This window comes from Echeneis naucrates, chromosome 24 (assembly GCF_900963305.1).
Source record: "Echeneis naucrates chromosome 24, fEcheNa1.1, whole genome shotgun sequence".
Classification (NCBI taxonomy): Eukaryota; Metazoa; Chordata; class Actinopteri; order Carangiformes; family Echeneidae; genus Echeneis; species Echeneis naucrates.
The window spans coordinates 12,521,635-12,543,299 of record NC_042534.1 but is presented as its reverse complement, the minus strand read 5'-3'; the positions used below and the strand labels follow the sequence as shown (position 1 = coordinate 12,543,299).

At 40.5% G+C, this 21,665-nt stretch overlaps 1 protein-coding gene across 3 annotated transcripts in view; it reads right to left on the bottom strand.

The window, feature by feature from the left end:
* Positions 1 to 21,665, bottom strand: part of klhl29 (kelch like family member 29) — a 192,817-nt gene that overhangs the window by 105,940 nt on the left and 65,212 nt on the right. The gene's annotated exons all lie outside the window — the stretch shown is intronic.

The following is a 21,665-nucleotide window of genomic DNA, read 5'->3' as shown; positions in this document are numbered from 1 at the left end:
CCCCACATATTTTGTTATGTGCTAATGTGAGAGATGAAACAGTGTTCCTACTTCATGGACAGAGACAGATAACATTAAAATTCATGAGTTAGATGATTAATCACTTACTTGGAATGAGTCATATGACTAAAAACTGCTTCAGCAGCCAAATATAAAACCAGAATACCAATGCATACAGAGTTAGGGCTTATTACCCAAAAGGGCTTAATACTCTTCTTTCTGTCAACTCACTTCTGTAAAGAGACATGTCAGACACCAGCTGATCAATAAAATGCAAAAGTAAAGACTATTAGTAGTTTAAGTATTCCTCAGATACCAACAACTCTAGATGTTTTGCATTTGTTCGGGGCTCCAACACACAACCTGTCATTTTTTCAAGAGATTGTAGCAGACAACAATAGAGAGCGGAGAATATCTGCAGATCTGAACTGCTCTGCAGCAGCCAATGCAGCTAGTTTCTGTGTAAAGTTTTCAGGGGGACTGCATCAAAAGGTCACTCTTCTTGACCAGGAGTGTGCACAAGCCTTCTACTGTATCTGAATGAGGTAATGATGCCACTGGAGGAAGCATTTAAAGACACCTCTGTTGTCAGCAGCAGCACCCGCGCTGTGCAGATTCCTCTTTTCCTTACAGTACGCTACCCTCCACACTGGTTCCCTGTGCACTTGTTGACAGGCGCTTGTAATCTGAAATAGTCTGCAGGGTTGAGCTGTTAAAACCCTTGTCGGAATGGGATACAGTTATGGTGGGAAGTAGAAGACGAGGAAGAATAAGAGGGAACACCTTCTCTCCAAAGCTTATTGAGCTGTCAGGTTTCAGTCCCTATCAGAGGACATTGATTTCTTGTCATATGACTGTATGTGCTTTTACATCCCTCTTTCACAAGAGCGCTTCACATAATGGGTCTGCTTTGGTGGTTATGACCACATCAGGACGCCGGCTCACGTATTGATTTGTGTTGACGCCAAGCGTAGTCCTTTATTTAAATTGATCCATAACAGAGTAGCCAAGTGCTGGTTTCACACTCTGATCTTTAATGGAAACTATCAGACTGCACATCGAGCGAGACACAGTGGAGTCATCACAAGAAGTGATGGGGGTGACACAGAGACAGCTAATAGTGCTAATATGTCTGGATATGGAGATTTAACATTTCCCTTTTGCAATGTATTCTCTGAATTTTGAAGAGCTGACATCAAATTATATTTTGGCATTAGCATTTCAGTGACCTTTCCAGAACTCAATTCAGCTGTCAAAAACTACAGTGTTCAGAATCAATAAAGCGAGAGAAGAGGGATACACTTAAAACAACCGACAGAATGGAGAAATTACACTTCTTTGTTTTTGCCATTTATGAAACACAATATTTCAGTCACAAAATGTTGCATTGAAACAATATGAAGAGAGCAAACTTGTATTTGACCAAACAGCAGTCCTCAGCAAAATCCATTATATTTGAAAATGCCAGAGAATCTGTAACCTGCGAACGGTGCAAGAGAGGAGCCGTTGCATTATATTAACATAAATCTCAAGCAACGGCAGAAGATAATAAATAGATTGTGTTTTCCACAGAGACCAGACTTCATAATGGAGATATACAATGTGCATGCAGAGGACATTGCTTGCGAGAGCAGTCACAATCTTTTGGCCATGCCCGCACATTAGTGAGAGCCATTAGACTCATTTAAATGAGGCCGTTAAGCCGATGAAATGAGGCCGTATATTTGAGTGCAGAAACAAAAGAAAGAGCCCCCCCTCAACTCTCAGTTGTACGCAATCTCTTCTGAGTCAAGTATGTCATAACTCTGACTGAAGGGAGGTGGCCAGCGAAGGCTTTTTGGGAGGTTAAATGTCAGCGGCCCCAGACAGTTCACAGCACGCTCCATGACAATCAAATAAACGTTAATACTGGCAATAACTGCAAAAACAACTTCTACACGCTGTTAGTGTTGCATGCAGAACTTGATAATGCCGCATTAGGATGCTCTAATTAGACTGGTTTATTTCTTTCCCTGAAGCTGGCATTATTCAACCTGGTGTGACTCGGAGCCAGAGAAGGTCCTCTCTCACCTACCGGTTGTAACTATCTGGTGAGTGAGGGTTTTATTCACAGACACACACACACACGTTCTGCATTCAACACAGTGTGCTCATTTTATGCTTCCATGTGTGGATTAAATGGTTGGAACAATGGGCACAAACTCAGCATCAAAATAAACACAACGAAACAAAAACAACGCAAATTGGTACTCACAAATACAATGGCTATGTATGTTTTGTGCACCTGCCCTCAAAAACAACATATAATTAGTGATCTGAACCTCCCATCAGTGCATCATTTGTTGGTGTGCTTTAAAAAAAAACAAAAAAACACAACAACAACAAAAAACGTACAAACCACCCACTGCAACAATGAAAGCCTTTTCTGACACCGCTGTGGTTAAGGATCGGTCAGGTTAAACCACGAAAACAACTTGATTACGGCTGGAAAAGCAGTAAAAAACATTTAATGTTATAGGCCATTATGTTCACTAAAGTAATAATTGGTTAATGTTAGAAACGACCACAGCCATGGTTGGAGGAAGCCAGTATTGACCGATGTTAACTGGGAGTTGTGCACTTACAATAAAAAAGCTGCTTGGCAAATGACAACCTATTAAGTTTTGGACCCGTAGCGGAACAGCACATGGTTACGGTGCAGTCATCCCAATTGTTTCACACTGTTACACTGATCTGAAGGTGGTGGTGACACATCTGGATACACGCCAAGAAGACAACAAAGAAGGAAGAAGACCGGAAGCCAGTTCACATGGACGTAAACAATACTGGATGTGAAATATGGGCTGTACGTGTGTATGTATAAACAATGCTCAGCCAACAAAAGGGTCGGTGACAACAACAATGACAATTTGGCTGTCATTGTACTGAACCAATGTTATCAGCTGAAAGAATCATCTCAAGGGTCCTCCGGTCGAGGGCCCTCTAGTCTGCTGTGGAATGGTGGCTGAGCTCAAAGTGAGCTACACACTCTGCTTAGAAAAGCTACAGGACCAGTGATATGCTTCATGTCGAAGCAGACTTGTTTTTAGTGGCTCATAGTTAAAGACAGAACTTCTTGATGATACAAGCGTTATCATTCATCGTTCATACATTTTAAAGGAGATTCAAGTATAACAGCATTTCCCCTATAGACTCTACTTGGCCTACCCGCGTACATAATTCTGTTTCGGCTTACATTAAATCACCTTATTTCACTCTTTCCACATTAACTGAAGCGTGTCTGTGCTGCAGATAGTCAACTACAACCACAGGCTTCCCTGAACATCCACGTAGCTAAGCAGAAGCTTCTCTGCATGATGGCAAATTTTATTAAGGAAAAGGGAGGTGGACAGAAGTAGACATAATGACTAATTGCCACTAATGCACACAAATAGCTGAAAAACAGTATTGTCTGCTTCCCAGACATTGCTCCCCCTCACTGTCTCCTCCAGCTCTCAATTATGATCACGCGGTGTTCTCAAGCAACCTGGATTACACTCACATCCTCTGAACTGCATGAGACACACCACCCCCGTGAGTAAATTCTTAACCTGTGGGAAATATACACGATTACATAATTTTTTAATTAATACTGTTTGAAGCAGAAATAATTAAAATCCTAGTGTACTTTCTGTGCTGAAATAAATTCAATTATTTTGCTTGTAAATGTCTCTGTCCCTTTATTAGGAAAAACACATATTTGATCGATTCTGTGGCGTTTCAAGGAAAAAGTAAGCAATGAACCCTGTTTCCTTTGTGGACTTTGTGGCTTTATAACAATGTCACTCTATATCCTTCTTGGCTCCCAATGGACAAGTCATAATTCCTATACCCAATGCAGGGCTTTAGCAGGTGAACAAAAAGTATATACTTCCTAAAACGACAGGGTCCTCTGTTTTTCTTTGTCTCCTATACTTGTGAGTTTTAACAGTGGATGGTTGGAGAAGATTAAGGATGAAATAAGTGGGGGGGGGGAAAAAAAAAAAAAAAAAAAAAAAAAAAGGTTGGTGAAAAAAATAAAAAGACACTAGAAAATAAGACGCAACCGAAGTAATGCCAAGACAATGAGAGAAAGATGACAAAGGCCGAAAGACAAAAAGAGAAAATGCATTTTTCAAAATTTATTGTTATACCTCTACTGTGGGCTGTCTAAACATGCTGAGAATTGACAACAATCACACATTTAGTGATAAATCCCGCTTTAGCGCTGATCCAGGATTATGACTCTGATTAAAAATGGTGTTCCTTTTGTTGCTTCAATCTCATGAATCAGTCAGGGGTGATAGGACCAGAAGATGTGCCATGGAATTAATCACATCCCACCTCTTTGTTTTCAGGGTCTTTTCCTGTGGTGTTTCATTTTCAGTGCAGAGTAGTAGGACTCAGGAGGAGCACACAAAACCCTCAAAGCAAAGAATCTCACGATGAGACAGGGTTATTAACAACCAGCATCTATATAAGCTGTAGAATGTATAAAATGATTGTGTTTGTGTCCTACATGTGTTTTTTTTCTTGCAGATTGTCTCTATTTTGCGCCCATTTCTGCAGCGAGTTGCAGCTCCACTGAAAATCTGGCGTATGGTAAATAGCCCTTAAATTAGGTCCCTGGCCTTCCAGCTTGGTTATCTGTGATGATCAGAACAGTGTGTGCTGCTTGAAAAGACCCATTTTCCCTCTGGCACGTCATTTAACATGTCTCATTTACCAGGAAAATATGCAGGTCACACACCAAGAGTTTCTGGTCACATCCTTACCTCGCTCAATATAAATTTAAAGGATTTGAATTAGAACATCTATTACGTTTCATCTTCTTTTTGTGTTTCCACCTGATAAATATTAATGCTTTCTTTTTCTTTGACCACAATAAAGTTTTAGTAGGGTCCTTTAGAACAGAGGGGGAAATAGCCTTTTTATTTGGTTATGATAGCTCAGCTGAAATATTTGAGAAGCACATTAATTCAAAACAAAACAAAGAAGAAAAAAAAAACATCGGACACGGGAAAAGGGACATTATGGCAGAAAGAGAACAGATATTTAATTCCATAATGGACAGGAGGGCCCCATATAAATGCTACATTACACTTTTTTTTTTGCGAAATTGACACAAACATTTATGTCACAAATTTCCATCACAATCTAAAAAATTGCTTAGGAGCAGCGAAGCAACGAGACAAGCTCCTTCATATCGTCATGTCACATTATAAAGAGAGAAAAAAATAACTATGTCCTCTTTATAGATAGCAAGGGAAAAGTAATTTGAAAATTCACTCTCTCTCAACAATGATGGTCTTTGGAGTCAATAGTCATAACACCTGAAATCCATTTTTCATGTGTGTTTATGTTTAACTCTTTAATCCTGACAAAGACTTTTGCCAAAGGCTTTTACAGTCAGTGTTTTCTTTCATAGTGCCATTTTATGATAGTGGATGAGTACTACAGTACTACATTAGACTGTTTGATTTTCCAATCAGCTTCAAGCATAAATGGTAAGATTGTTGCAAATAATAGAATATAACTCAATATACAAGTTTTGGTGAAAATGGAGAGCAAAGTGGCAAAGAAATAACAGAGAAAATACTTCCAGTACGAACAATCAAACAGGTATTTGTCTACACGGTGACAGCTGTAATGGACCTTTGTGGCTATCCACTTCCTCTTTTTTAACCTATATCCTATAAGGCTCAGGCTAAATTACTACGGTCCTAACTCAAGAAAAAGTAGCAACTTGACAAATTCAATCTACTGTTGCAAGTGTGCCACTTAGGATACCTCTGTGAAGGTAGGTATGTGTTATATTCCATAAAACTGTATCATAAGCATAAAAGCCAAATATTCACGATGCAGTGTAATGCCATTACATTGCTGGATTACCACTATTAATGTATTAACATGTAAGATGCTTCATAATATCTACAGTGCAGGCTTTCATTTAATCAATTTAAACAATCTGATACGATCTTTGGCTGGTTCGAATCATCAATGCATAGAATAAAGTAAGAAGACCTTAAAATGCTAAAAGCAGACTGATTGGATGATTGGCAGTGATGCCAGAGAAACACTTGTGCAGTGATTTCCATCAATTCACACACCGTCACCATCCTAAATTATAGTCAGGGATTTCTGTTTACTCTTTTGTGTGTGCGCATATAGTTTACTGAGATATGATCATGCGCTGATCTTCTTTGAAACAATTTATCATAAGAATACACAATTCTTGTAGGCAAACACATTGTCAACATGGAAACAACCTTGCTGTTGTTTGCTTTAGGTCTATATTGTGAGGGCAACATGTTCTTCATTTATTCTCTTGAGAGTAACACACCTGCGAACACACACACAATCTCACGATGCTCTGCATTAATGTTTCATTTCCAGGATAGCAGACAGAATTCGCAGTAACATTGCATTCACCCTAATTTTCAGTAATGCCCAAGATGCCGAAGATAATAATTTAGTCGATTTTCAGCTGGATTGTTCCAGACTTTCTGTGATTTGATGTGTTGTAGCTCTAACTGCCCTTCAAAAAAAGAGAAAAGAAACAGAGTTAGAAAATGCTTGAAAAGACTTTTCATGGCTGGCTGCAAGTCAACAAACAGTCTAGGAGAAAACAGAACACACAATCAGCTCTTTGTGGCCTTGGTAGAAGTCAGCCTGTACTCTGAGTGATATCTGACATGGCCCGCTTGATGAAATATGATTAAGATTTTTCCCAGCAAGTGAACAATACAAGTAAAAGATTGTGCCAAACCGAAAATGTCAGTCTCTTGTCAGATTTGTGAGCAAATCTGAAACATGACATCTTTAATAGTTTTAGTGGGTTTTTTTGGTTTTTAGTCTGAATGAAGGGCATTACCTTGTAACATTGAGAGAACAGTCAAAGTTCTCATTTCCCAACTGCTGGCACTGACATAGTAAAGTCATTTAAGGACCAGGCAGCGGTTTGCATTTTCCAGCAGTAGCAGCTTAATACATACGTCGAGAGCCACATCCTTTATTTTAGGCAATGTATATCATTTGCTTTGCAATTGCTGACACGTCCTGTTAAAGGTCCCTTTTACTGAAATGAAATGCTATGCTATTGGGATTTTCCCATATTTCTTTTGTGTGTAAGGACATGCGATCAAATCGTGAAATCACAAGTAGGTTGGTCATATTTCTGCAACGTTTAAACAGCACTGCAAAAAGAAAGAGTCCACAATAAATCCCAGCTCTAAAAATAACACTTGAGAGCGCTGTTCACTGACTGTGCTTGGCTTGCATTTGACAATATTTATTGCCCCCTCAGATGCACGGCACTTCCCATAATGCCTCATGATGAAATGGCTCCCATTTCAATCTGACCTTGGCAGTGTTCTTTTGTGTGCTGATACGACGCATCGTCGGGCGATGTTTAAGTTTGTGCACACGTGCCCTTGAAATCAGTTTCTTAATTGAGCTGGCAGCTGGAAAATTTCCAACTACAACAAAAACAACCTCAACAAAGAGCAAAGGCCTGTGTCGCGACACAGAAACATCCTCTTCTTCTTCACAAAATAAAAATATAACTCAGACTGGGCTGACATTTAGCCTATAGCTCACTGTAATACCACCAGTAATGGATCAAAGGAACGGCGGATGTCATTATGGAAGGAGGGAGCAGGCAGCAATGCAACAATCATACCTTGCATTTTCATTTGTGTGTCACCACACAGACACGCACGCACGCTCGCACTCTTATGCTGCCTAAATGACAGGCAATGACAGACAGTACCTCCTGGTATGGCTGGCAAAGAAAGACGATGACGGCAAGTGCGCTGGCACTGAGACAACAGTGCCCCACCGCCAGAGATCGGTGCATCTTAAACAAATCACAGACAACACAAGGCCCTGTATCCTTCCAATGATGAGTTGTGAGGACACAAGTTGCTTACACATCTGAACAGCAATTTAAGGCGTAATCACCATGGTATGTAAAGAAGTGCGCCACTTAAGCACCAAGCAATTATAAAGTAATTACTTGATTTAATAAAGCTGTTACGCTGACAATGATTGATTACACAAAAATTAGTTTACTTGTTGTTTGTTGGAAACAACTTTATTGCTGACGTCACAGTCAACCACTCAGCGAAATGAAAGTGGAACAAAACTTGGGACTAAATAGCAAAATTTGGATTAATGATCATTATAAGAGTGGCTTTTACTCTGGAGGGCAGAACTTCATATTACAATGAGAAACCAAAAAACAAAACAAAAAACAAACCACAAATCTGTTAGTTGTGCTAAACTTCATCAGTAGAGCTAGAGGATTACTTTTGAAAATATTCAAGTAATCCTTTATTTATATATTCTATATTACTGATCTGTTACAGATTATCTGTTTCAAATTGTCAACCAGTGGTGTAATCCACCAGATTAATCAAATTTAATAATCATAATCTAATTGCTTTCAATTACTTTTCGATTGCTTTGCCTCAGGACTCAGTAAAATGCTATGTTGAACAGACAATTTATTCCATTCCAATTTGCAGACTAATTTGAATAGGGATATTATCCTCCTCTTCAAACATTATCAGATGTTATTTCCCAGAAGTATCTAATCTGATTACGACTGCAGTATACTTGGCAGTGTTGTTATTAGAGCAGAATTAGAGAAGAATACAAACAGTGTGGCCTTTTTGCTATGCCTTGGATGATGAGTTCTATTTTTGAGTATTTGTGACTGTAGAATTTTTTCTGAATGTGCCATTGAATGGGAGACACTTGACTCTAAGGTCAGTTGTTGATTTTAACATCGACTGTGAAGTCTGTACAAGAGCAACTGGACAAAGGATTAGAGATGAGATGGCAGTCAAGATTTGTCTAATGCAAACCTTTTGGCAATCATATCATAAAATGAACTGCCTTTAAGGAGCAATTCATACAGCGGTCTGTTGATTTGAGATATTTCTAGAGTGTTTAATAGGTATACAAATAGAGTTTTTTATTTTTCATGACTAGGACTACAGTTGCAGAGGGGTAATCACTGCTGCCTCAGACCAACAAAGTCTGTCAGTCCAGACGCAGGCTGCACGTCTTAACCCATTTACTGACTGGCAACCTGTTCATGGTTTATTCAGCCAGCACATGCAGATACACCCTGTAATCTGCAGCAGGATAAGCAGGGGCACAAGTTAGATGGATGTACAGTATAGGTGAATGGATGGATGTTATGATGCTTTGAATTTAAAAGAACTGAAATGTTTTTTCATTAGGCCATTTTATAGGCCGAGTATCATCTGGCATCAAAGACTGTTCTTTCGAGGTGAAAAATACATCTACTCAAAGAAGTGGAACATTTATTTGAATATTTCCATATCAAGTCATATTTCAATTCTACTTAACTACAAGCATTCAATATGTCTGTGAAATACAATCATTGTCATGGAATAAATCCACAGATCCACACTTTTTTTGCACCATCTACATCTACTAGATTAGTATTTCAGCCCCGCCTAATCCTTATAGTCACCTGTACTTATTAATAACCCTCTCATCAGTAACTGTAGCAATGTCAGTGCCGCTGTTTATTCGGCCCTAATCAACACGAGACTGCTGTTGTTAATCGTAAGATCAATTATTAACCTAACTGCTGCGTTGCCATGTCAGGGAGAGTTGTTCCCAAACACGCACTTAACACTTCAACTGTGTATCAACACCTCATGTACAGTAACATCCATGTGCATACAAAAAGTCAAAGTTAGGGAATTGTATAGAGATGGACGGAAAATATTGACATGATGCATGCAGTGGCCGTGGTTATGGCAGAAGAGTACTATGCGGTGCGATGATGCGTGGAGCTCCTAATGAGAAACACTGAGCTCTCAGTAATTCGTTAGCCTGAGTTAAGGTCAAACCACAAACACTGTATGATTGAGTCACCCCCAAAGTCCCTATTAGAATTTGCATTTAAAATATATCTATTATTTATGTGTGCGTTATTAAAATAGCTGGCTGGAGATCCCTTGAGCCCAGAGCACAGGGAAGGCCCACAGGAAGTGGACCACAATATTTGACAATGATGGAGAGAAAGAAATGGAAGAATAATGAGTCAGTTTAAAAAAAAAAAAAAAAAAAAAAGTGTCTGGAGTCCAAGAAAAATGTCTGTCATAACGAGAACCTTATTGAATTAAAAGAAATAACCTCAAACACTGTAACCTACATTTTGTTTGTTGCATAGGATGGATGATGAATATTGCAAAAAATGTAACTAATTAAAAGGTTGGAAAAGAAGTGAGAGGAGGCCGTAAATGTCACTACTGTATTTCATTTTTATAGCTGTTCAGACATTTCGCCCTCAATCAAAAGGAAAATGACTTCTCCTATTCAACATGTTTTTTACTTCAAGTTGCCGGTCCTTCAGTTAAGACACTGACACTAAAACTGTGGCCACGATTCTCAGTTTGTCAGCTGAAGAGGGGATGAGAGCACAAAGTCAATTGGCTAATGATTTTGTTTCCTACGATTTTCAAGGGGCCTCTCTTAAGCTTTGCTTATTGTCTTCTTTTGTGCGCCCATCTGGAAACCTTACCAAGTCAAGCGAAAATATTTCAAGGGATGGGCTGTCACTGTCTATTTACAGTAAAACAAAGTGCAACCACTCTTTGTCTCCCAATTTCAAACAAGAATGAAAGAGTAAATGTTTTAGTTTCAGCCTGAGGTAGCATCCAAGAGCAATGTCCATAACTAGTCTTTCGGCTGCCAGGTTCATTTGCACAAATAGAGTCTTGGCAACACACAGCAAAGGCTGAAAAGCTGTTAGTGCCGTGCTGCTGAGAGCACCTGCAGACCTTTACACCACAGGTGTGAGCTGAAGCTGAGTCAAATGCCCGTCAAGCCATTGGTGTATTGTTTACTCGTGCATCTCCGACGCCGCCTCTTCACTGATACCTAATATTGCACATGACATGACTGATGCTTTAAAAGCCCCCATTCACAATCACCTTTCATATAGAGTTAACCTTAAGGTGGCAACATTTTTAATGTCAACCCCTCCACATGCAGACCTTTTTAAATGCCACCGCTCTTTACTGTGCAATTGTGAAAGAGGACAGACAAAGGGACATGGGGCGGCTATGGGGGAAGGGCATAAAGGCTGGTGGATGAGTTTTCTTTTCCCTACCCGACAAATACCAAATGGCATATAATCAGCTAAGATCAGCAGGGGGTTCATTTAACACTTGAAGGGGAATATGGGTCCTAGAGAACTGATCCGCTCATTTGATGATGTGCTCAATTACATAGATGGTTGAATGGCAGCCTTGAACTAGAGAGCAGAGTGTCCTCTTTTACGTGCAGTGAATTTCTCTGTAATGTTAAATGTAAGCTCTGATACACAGATTTTTAATTTTTTTTTTTTTTTTTTTTTTAACAGAACATGCTTTCCCTGACACTTGTGCTGTATCTCATTAGCATCTATTTTGCACTTCTCTATTTAGATGTTCCACGTGATTTGCCAGCACAGTGGTGTAAATGGGAGTTTGCACAGTTAATTTCTTAAAACATGTTTGAGAATAAACCCTTTGGTTATCAGGAGACGGAAAGTTGGTTGTGAAAGTTTGAAGCCTTTTTTTCGTGGTGAAACAGCAGCTGCGGTAAGCTGGAATCCAGTCAGTTCATCAATTTTGCCAAAATATGACTGCATAATCTACCGTTGGTACAGTTTCAGAGCATCGAGAAGGGTGACAGCTGAGAGCGAAATCAGCGGATTTAGCCATATCTACACCAAAATAACTTGGGAGTGAGCTAAGCACAGGGATGGAGAATAAAGATGCTTCTGGTGGCGTTGGGGGGGGGGGGGGGGTTGAAAAACTTCTAACAATGTCTTATTTTACATTTACTTTCAAACTTGACACAATTACAAAACTATGGCATTTCACTCTCAAGCTGAGAGAACGCTACTAACTTTTAACACCCACATCCCAGACCCGCAGAGGGTGACTGTGTGATAATCTCAAGATAAATTTGGGTCAAGTGTCACTTTCCCCTCTGACAAAGACCTCTCACCCAAAAATGAGGAAACAGAGGAGTGAGATGCAGTGCCGGCAGCAATGACAAATGATAATGGCAAATCTAAGATGACAGCCACTTCAAATTGCCAGGGGATCAACACTGACCCCTCGACACTTGAGCGAATGGAGTAAATCTGACAACCTTCCACAGGATTGCAATGTTCCTCGGGAAAGCCTTGTGTGTTTCTGTTTGTTGTTCAGTCGTGTTCTCCTTTATGTTGTCATGAGATTTTCTGCATGCATTTCCAGTCTTGAAGAGATGAGGACTTGGGAGTCAAGCGTCATCTGTGATCCCTTGGTGTCCTGTAACAGCTGTCTCCAGCATCAGAGCATGCGGTTGCCGCTATCCCATATTATATCTCTGCCACTCAGCGCCAACGGATCAGCAATCCAATTTCACACAAGCGCGCTCAGAGGGAGGCAACGCTGACACAGGAATGAGGATCTATGCTTCAACAAAAACAAGCAGTTGTTTGAAGTGGCTGGAAGGGTGGTGGTTGAAGTAGGATTTCTTTTTTTGGTTGGGGGGCTGGGGGTGGTGGTGGTGGTGCTGAAGAATTAGATAGAAATAGTAATGGAAGTGTGATGGCTGGAGATGAAAAGAAAAAAATGATAAAATGGGGAAGGGAGTTTCTTTGCCTGTTCCTTTCATCGATTGAGCTGCTGCTGCAGAGAGAAAGATCCTAATTTTGAAACCATCTCTGGACACAAGACACAAACCAGCAGAAGACAGCCAGCCACAGCCAGGCAGGACCTCCAAGACAAATCTGCGCTGTGGAAACGCACCTTTTTTCACTGATGTCCAATGTGCCAGTTTGTGCTTGGCCGGTGAGACAATGATCTCGGTGTAGTGCTGGGAGCAGATGTACAGTATTGGATGTCAACATACTCCTCAGCCCTTTCAATATCACACACTCATATTGCATAGTTATTGTGACATAAATAGAGAAAGGGTTGCATCTCATCTTTCACAGAGCAGAGATTTGAATTTGATATCGAATGACTGGTTATTAGATTAAGCCATCAGGCTGTGCATGTTTGGAGCCACACTCATAAGACAGCTGGTATGTTGAGGAGGCTGCTTTCCATCCCCACCCACACACACAGATACACACTACACAAAGAGGAAAGCAAACCCTTGCTGGACCATTCTATTCTCCAGCAAGAACTGTGCATGTAGCCTTTTGTAAAGCTTGCTGTTACCACACAAACCAACTATAATGCCAGGGCCCTGAAAAGTGTACTATTTTTGGATATCTGTTTTAGGTTTTTTTGGTTGTTTTTCTTTTTTTCTGAACAATAACCCATCTCTGCCATCTCTGATTTTATCCAAGAGGATTGAGCTCTAGCAGAGAGAATGAGGACCTGGCCAGGTTTGCAGACTTGCGATAGGAACGTCAGGCAGCCAGACAAATGAATGCGGAGCTCCATTGATGATACAAAAGGTCAGCTGAGCTGGGATCCTGCCCCTACAGAGAGGAAGGCAGACGCAAGATGACCCATGAGAGGATATGGATTAGATGAAACCTGGGGAACATCCTGTCACTGTGAGATTGACAAGACAAAGATAAGCCTTGCTGTCACCTATTCTTCGACCTGTTGAATTGTTATCGTCCCATATCTGCCAACCCTTTCATTTTTGCATGGATGGGTTTTCTCTCTTGCATCAAGACAAGTCCTGTCAATATTTTCTGTTGACAATAAAAGATGATGATGTCCTGACTGTGGGACAAGGGTGTGAGATTTCTGATAAAACTGTCATAAGATTCATGGCTCCCATTTTCCATCTACCTGATTTCAAATGCTGATAGCTGAAAACGGAGGTCTGACAGCTTCTTTTCTATACTGACAGTTTGACAGTGTGCCATCCTCATTACTAAGGTGTCTGTCTCTCTGTCTTTCACTCTGTTTTGCTTTCTCTCTGTGTGGCTGGCTCTGTATCTTTGTCCTTGATTAGCAATCACTGCAGCAGCGCCTGCTCTGATTCTGAGTGGAAAGCTTTAATTTTCTCCACATGGTGCAGAGACATCCAGCCCCCGGTGCAACTGCTCTAGGCAAACACACAATCGCCGCCTCCTGTTAAGGCTCTAAAGTTTTCATACATCCTCTTAAGAAAAATCACAGCATAATCCGTGCTCTGCTCCCTGTAGGTCCAGCGTTTGTTAATGACTCTGTTGTAGACGCCTGACAGTAGATATGTCCGCAAACACGAAGGTTATGATGTTTGTCTTTATGGGGAAATATATTATAGCGAACTAATGCACCATTAATGGAAAAACCCAACAGCAAAGTAGGAAAATGAGGATGCAAACTTTGTCAACTGTCAGACTGATTAAAATCAAATGTACACATTCCTATGCTATGTTTCCAGTATTAAAATCCTGTTTTCACAGTTAGGTAAAATCCAATCAGGAGAAGCAAAAGTGAAGTGGCATTTTTAGTAGTGGCACGTCTAATGCTTGAGGCCGGCTTTCTGCATACCCACTGAGAACTCTCTTTATCCAAGCTGACATTTTGACCAGACGGACAAGCTAGAAAGAGCTGGCAGGTTTGTCTCAGCTTGGTGTCGAACGAGCTGACTTTTAGCACTAAAACATATCCCGACACATGAACCACTTAACCACTTACAAAGAACAAAATGTGCAACAGACCTCTGGCCCTACATATTTAAAATTGTATAACTGCTCAAACAGTAAAAGTCAGAGTGAAAGACACTTGACTCACCGACAAGAGAGCCTTCAGGTTTTACATGATGAAGCATAGATAATGAATGAAAGCTTCAGTGGTGAAAATTAATATTTCTCTTCAATCAGCCTGGCCCTCTTCTAAGGAATTGTCTTCAAAGAGATGGATTTTTGTGGCATTTCCACTGTGAATGCAAATGGCATGCATCACACCGGTGACAGGATGACAACACATAGAGTAGATGCTAATAAATCAAATCCAGGCAGCTGAGTGTGAAGATTGTTTACCTTCCTCAGACAAAGATAACGGCATCTCACAATGAAGTAAAATTCTTGATGTTTAGGAAGAATTTGGAGTTTATATTTTGAATTGAAGTTAAGCATCTAAGAGCCACACTTTACTTGATTCCGGATAGTTTCTGGCATCAAAGGATACACAACCTGGATTGCATAATGAAACAGCACTTAGGTATGTCCATCAGTGTAAGTAGCAAAAATCAGTTGAATGATATTATTTCAAGCTGCGAAGCAATCATCTTTGCAGCTTTGTTTGGTGTTCTTGGCTTTCTTCATGAGAGAACAGGGTTTCCTCTAAGGCCCCGTGGTGAGACTGTCTGCTTTGGAAATGTAAAGTTTCATCTCATCTCAATAGAGCTTCACAATTTGATAGAACAATTGTACTTTTCGCTGCTATCTGAAGCTAATTCAAAAGTGGCTCTCACCTGTCACCACCTCTCCCCTCCTCCTGTCTCTGTTCTGTCTCCCTCATCCAGCTTCCCCAGTGTGCTCCTTCTTAAACTTTAATCACCTCTCATTCAATATATTTCACACCAACTACACACAAGGTTATGCCAGTTTTCAAAAGGCTTCTTTGCCTTTAGCCTCAACCTCAATAGAGATTTACTGATTTCAGAAACTTAAGGAATCTTCTAGTCTGTTTATTAGCGGGCTCTCCGACACAAGACAAACGTTCATAAGAAGATTTTTTTCTTGATGCAGATTTAAGGGCGCAGCAAGCAAAAAGCTAAATAGAAAAATGCATGAGTGAAAGCCAAACCACTGCGCGCAGACTACAAAGGTGACGCACAGTCACATCACACTGTCAATTTACATATTGTTACTGCAGTTGCCCTGAAAATGCTGAACGTTTCAGAGATGACCAGAATATTTTTCATCGTAATTTCTTTGCCTTGTCACTCATGTGTCTGGAAAATGATATAAATGCGTCAAACCAGTTGCAGGGAGAAAAAAAAAGAAGAAGAAGAAAAAGAAGAAATCATTCAGAGTAGACTTTCTGTACATTTTCTTTCTTTTTTGATTGTGTCAGAGTGAGGCCATGACACCTGCTGTTCTCTGGATGCCATGTTGTGTTGGCCACAGTATGGGGTCGTCTTGAATCTATTGGCTATCTGACCTGGCTGAAATCAATGACCAACAAGACAAGATGTGAGACTTTGTTTCAGATGAGTTCTATTGATTGGTACCGTCAGCTTACCGGAGCTGAAATGAGAAATTTTTGCAAAACAGAAAAAAATACGGAAAAATACGGTGCTTTCTTATTTCATACAATCAAACCCCTTAAATATATGCATTGGCAATGGCAGTAGAGCAGCCAGCTATTAAAATGAAATCCATGCAAGGTGGTGAGATCTGACATGGGATGATGATCTTTTCATCAAAAGGAGGTATGACAAATAAGCCAGCCAAAAGAAATTGATGTATAGCACTTTCTGTTAAGATGTGCTCAACAAAACAAAATACTTCATGTGGTGTTGCGACAGAAAACTACTTTAATGCACTGCCAGCAGCAGGTATTATATTGAATCCCTATCAGCTGAAGATCAAACAGCAGCAGGTATTGTGGCACTCTTTGGTGAGGGTAGCTTTTAATGAGCAAAACTAAAGGTTAACATCAGGTTTATCAAGATATTGGCTTACATGCTGCTTTGTTTAGCTGCAAGCAGGACTTTCAGTGTAAAATAAGAAATGATGGACATAGAGGGTGTTATGGACAGAAAAAGTATTTATATAAAAAAAAACAGAAGAAAAAAGAAATAAGTTGTACTATTGCACTTGGTTGATTTGATGTGTAGTTTAGCACACGGGTCAAGCAAAGGTGAGATGAGTTGCATGCGTTAAAGATGCAGCGTGCATACTAAAGTCCACTGGTGTTTGCTGAGTGCCTGCTGGGGTGCTGGGAACAGTTTTGGTTGAACAGTCTGACAACAGGAGACAGAAAAGGCCTTCAATAAGACTACCCTTAATACCACAGGTGGAGCAGTTGTTTCCAGATGGAGCTGCCCTCGCTCTGCTCTTTGGAAACTGGATGGAATGTGTGACAGAACTTGTGTTGCAGATGCCTAGTAGGTGTGGTTGGGTTGTCGGCCATGGGAACACAGCCAGGCACTGTGTTCTCTGTACTACAACACACCCACACTTCACAGGTTAATGTAAATGTTAATGTTTGTTGTTTTTGTTGTTTTCCTGCTGTCACCTCCTATAATTTACAGAGGTCATGTAAATCTAAATGGAAAGTGAAGAGAGCAGCTGATAAGTGCTCTCTAATACTGATGTGTCGGTCGTGAATGATACGTCTCATTAAAATGAACAATGGGAGCCGGATCCTGCCTGCCTGGGACCAATACTTTTCCTGTTCAAGCCACACGTGATTGGTCAACAGCACAGAGAGAGAGAACAGTCACTAGCACACCCACACAGAGATGCTAAAAACAAGTGGACATTGAAAATGAGTGGCGGGAAAAGAAACACAACATAGAGGCTAACCATGACGTAATACCTGAACGCTATCAAATGAAATTTTACATAAAGATCTGCTGATTCACCCTCAGCACCACAGCACTAACCCAGGCTGAATGTGGCTCTAATGTGAACCTGCTTAAAGTTCATTTCAAACACTATACTAATGAGTGTTCTACAGGCTAAATAAATAGCTCACTCAGCAGGCTCGAGACTGTTCTATAAATCTGGAAGTGATTTCTATTGGTATAATTTAACAGAGAAATGAATGAGATGTGAACAGAGTGGAAAAAAACGTCAATGACAGAGGATCACCATATGACCACAAAAAGAGCCATACTAGGAAAAGGCATTAGCTTGTGGAACTTGGATCAATAATGATATATTCCTTTAATATCAACTTTGGCTCCTCTACCTCTGTGTTCCATAAGCATTGGGCAAAAACATACAGTACAAAGTCCAGCACTGCTGCTATTAAATACCAGGGAAGGATGGATCCAGAATTTCATATTAAGGGATTAGACCATGCAGGGAAATCCACATTTCAGTAAGCTATCTGTAGGAAGACACTTTCTGAGTAATGTTTAGGCAGATAAAAACTTTTGGTCCATGTTTAAACCCTATCAAATCCCCACTAACGCTAAGCATGAGGCTCTAAAATTAAAAGAAAACAGCAAAACCCTCTACATGTAAATGTTGTCGGGTAAAAACACTGTACATAATGATTCTAAACACTAAAAACAAAAGAAAGGATGTGAGTCTGTTCACTCAGATACTTGGAAGTCTCTATATCATTATAATGAGCATAAACATTCATGGTGGGCCCCCAGTATGATGCAGAAGAATCACATAAACCAAATACTGAAATGGATTCACAGGAGACTGTCCTGTTACCTTACATTAGTCCCCTGTTATCATCCGTTCCACTAACCTGAAGTGACTGAGGTTCATTTCAATAAATCCAACAAACTAAACAGTAACTTCATTTTAAAGAGTATTTATTTATTACCCAGTGAAATGAGTAGAATACAAATTTTCAGGAAATAATGTTGTGGATCACAGTACCGCTTGGAGGTAGTAAATGGAATATGAAGTGAAAGTGGACTTTCTGCTGACATAGACAAGTGCTGTTCATCAGCAGGAGACAAAAAGAGTAACATGTTAATGTGTGCGGTGGCTATACATTCATAGCAACGGCACAAAATGTATGAAAATTAATTATTGGGCTGGCAGTGTCACAAGGTGTTGCTCTAAATTAACTGCAGTCCACTGTTCCGTGTGGTTAGCTTTACATCAGGATGGACAACACGAACAGATGGCACATTTCAACTCTCAGCGTTTGTCACACCTTAACACAGGAGCACTCCATACACACACGCACACTTTAACAAAAGATCAGTCCGTACACACGCACACAGAAGCACCATCAGACCAACCGCTGCGCTTTACTTCATTTAAGACGGAGCAAACCAGATGAAGAACCAACACCTGCAGTGCGTAACACAAATACATATATTCACAATATACCTGTTGTGCTCCCCATTTTATCCTTTGATGGAAATGATTGTTCCCTTAATGGTTTCACTTAACATGCAATTGTCATATTGTCAATTGACAATTACATAATTACATAATTGTCATATTATGTACTGCCTTGGTAGTACGCAATATATAATGTGCACGGATATCACCTCAGAGAAGCACGCACAAACTGTCGTATATGTCTAGCTCGTGGACTGTATTCCTACAAGGGCTGTCGTGTTTATGAAGAGAGAGTCTCCAACCAGCCGAGATCAATAACAACCTGTCAGCTTTTTAGTGTAGCCATGGACAGAGCTGAGACACAGGGACCACAGAGACAGAGCTGCATCCGTCCATCACACTCTCTGTGACCCCCAGCAGCTTTGATCGAAGATGACAGAAAGAGAGGGGGAGAGAAAGAGCAACAGACGGCTAGAAATGAGATAGAAAGACAGACTTTTATTGGTGTTGGCTAGCACCCCAGGTCTATGTATATTTTCTATGCCATAATTAAAGCAGAGCCCAGATGCTGGGTAGACTCTGGTCTATTTACTTAACTTACGAAAGATAGTCAGAGGCGAGACAAAGTAGAGAGGTGGAGCTTTGAATAAAGCTAACAGAGTGGCATCTAGGGAAGCCTCTGCATAATAAAATCTGCATATACACACGCATTCCCACATACGGCGTACCTTTAAACAAACGTATAAGGAAAAGCACCTAATTGCTCTGGCAGCCATTGAATGATGACAATGGCCACAGTGGGAGTTTGCCAGACTTTTTCAGGATGTATGTAATTATTCAGTTGCACAAAAGGAAGGGCCGACATGGTGCCAGAGCAGATTTACTGTGTCTGTGGTCAGTGCATTCAGCAGGATATCTAATGATGTGCACTTACAGACTAAATTACCAGTGCATTGTTTACATCTGCTCTTAGAGTGCAGGCCCGAGTGAGAGCAAGGTGCTGAAGAGAAAAACGGAGCCCACATGGATCTGCTGAAGTTTAAATTAAAGCAAATGATCTGATAGCAGGGAGGGGTGTGGAAAGAGGATGAATGGTATCCATGGAAGCCGAGGCAGGGGAGAGCCTGAAATGTCTAACTCTTTTTTGGTAAAGGCCCCTCTCTTCACATGCTGCTGACAGCCAGATAGCTAGCAAATACCAGGATGGAAGGAGGGGGACAAACTATATGGTTTCTGACTCGAGCATTCATACAATTCCAAGCTGCAGTTTTCTGTATCCGACGAATACGAGTGAGATATGTAGTTAGATTAGAATTGCATGTCAAACATTGTCTGTCCCTTGAGGCCTCAGACATTTGGCGTATCATTTAGAGACAGGGGACAAATTAAATTTCTGATCTGCCAATTCCAAATTTGGCCAGTTTGTATCAACAACAAATTTAATTTTAGCTGACATTTATTTTTTTATATATATATATTTTTTTTTACAATAAAAACACATTTTTCACTGTGCTAATAACCATTTACACCGTGTTCTCGCACCCAGTCGCTCTGAATGAAGTTAAACATAAATAAAAGTGCTTGCTGGTTACAACTCTCCACTTTCCAGACTCATCAATGATAGATGAATATCATTTTTGCAGGCCATTATTTCAAGGCACAGTGGTGATGCTGGTGGTGTGGATGCTCATGCTGGATGGCAACATGATGAAGTTCCATATGATGATATTTTTTTTTTTTTTTTGGTGTTTTTGACTGACTCAGTTCTGAATATTTCCTTTGCCGTTTCCTTTCACCTTACAGGTTGTGCATACTGCAACCTTACTATATCCTTTATTCTTCCATGACAGCATGATGTGTGTGTGTGTGTGTGTGTGTGTGTGTAACTGTGTTTGTGCTGTCTTGTGCTTGGCAAGAACTACTGTGTGGTGTACAAGAGTACATCTGAGAATCAAAATCACAAAACCAAACTCCTCATACTGATCAGCTGGTCACCAATCAGACCTGATCACGCTGAAAATGCAGCTGAGATGGTGCACCTCATATGAGCTCTTACGCAATTAACCTCCATACAGAAATATTAGGCCTGGATGGGAAAAACTGATCTAAAGAATAATAATTGAAACTTTGTTAAGGGCGTTTAATGATATCGGCCTTTGTGTTCGTCTGCTTATTTGGAAAAAGCATCCCTACTAACCATCAGTTCTAACAGCAGCACCCATCTGAGCTACTGTCAGAGGTCATTTACATAATGAAAGGAGAAAATTACCAGGGAGGCAAAGGCAGGACAAGCCTGCCATTTGGCAGAGCGAGAAAATAATGATGGAAGGCAAATGGTTTGCCAAGAATGGGGCATTGGATAGAGTGAGTGCAGAGAGAGTAGCAGAACTGAAGTGAAGGACAGGGGTGGCGAGTGAGAGAGAGGGCAGGAGGCAGCACAGACAGAGAGAAAGTTGAGGGAGTTGCAGTAGCTGAGATGGTTGAACCATGACGAAAAGCATGCAAGACTGGCATGAGCTGGAAAGAACAGAAACATTTGAAGAACTAGAAGACAGCGAGAGAGTTGAAAGCTGGAGAACCTCAAAAGCATGCAGAAAGTTGTCCATGTGGGGGGTCTTCACAGAGTAAAGAGCCAACACAGAGATGGACAAAAACTAGAAAAGGTATTTGAAAGCGC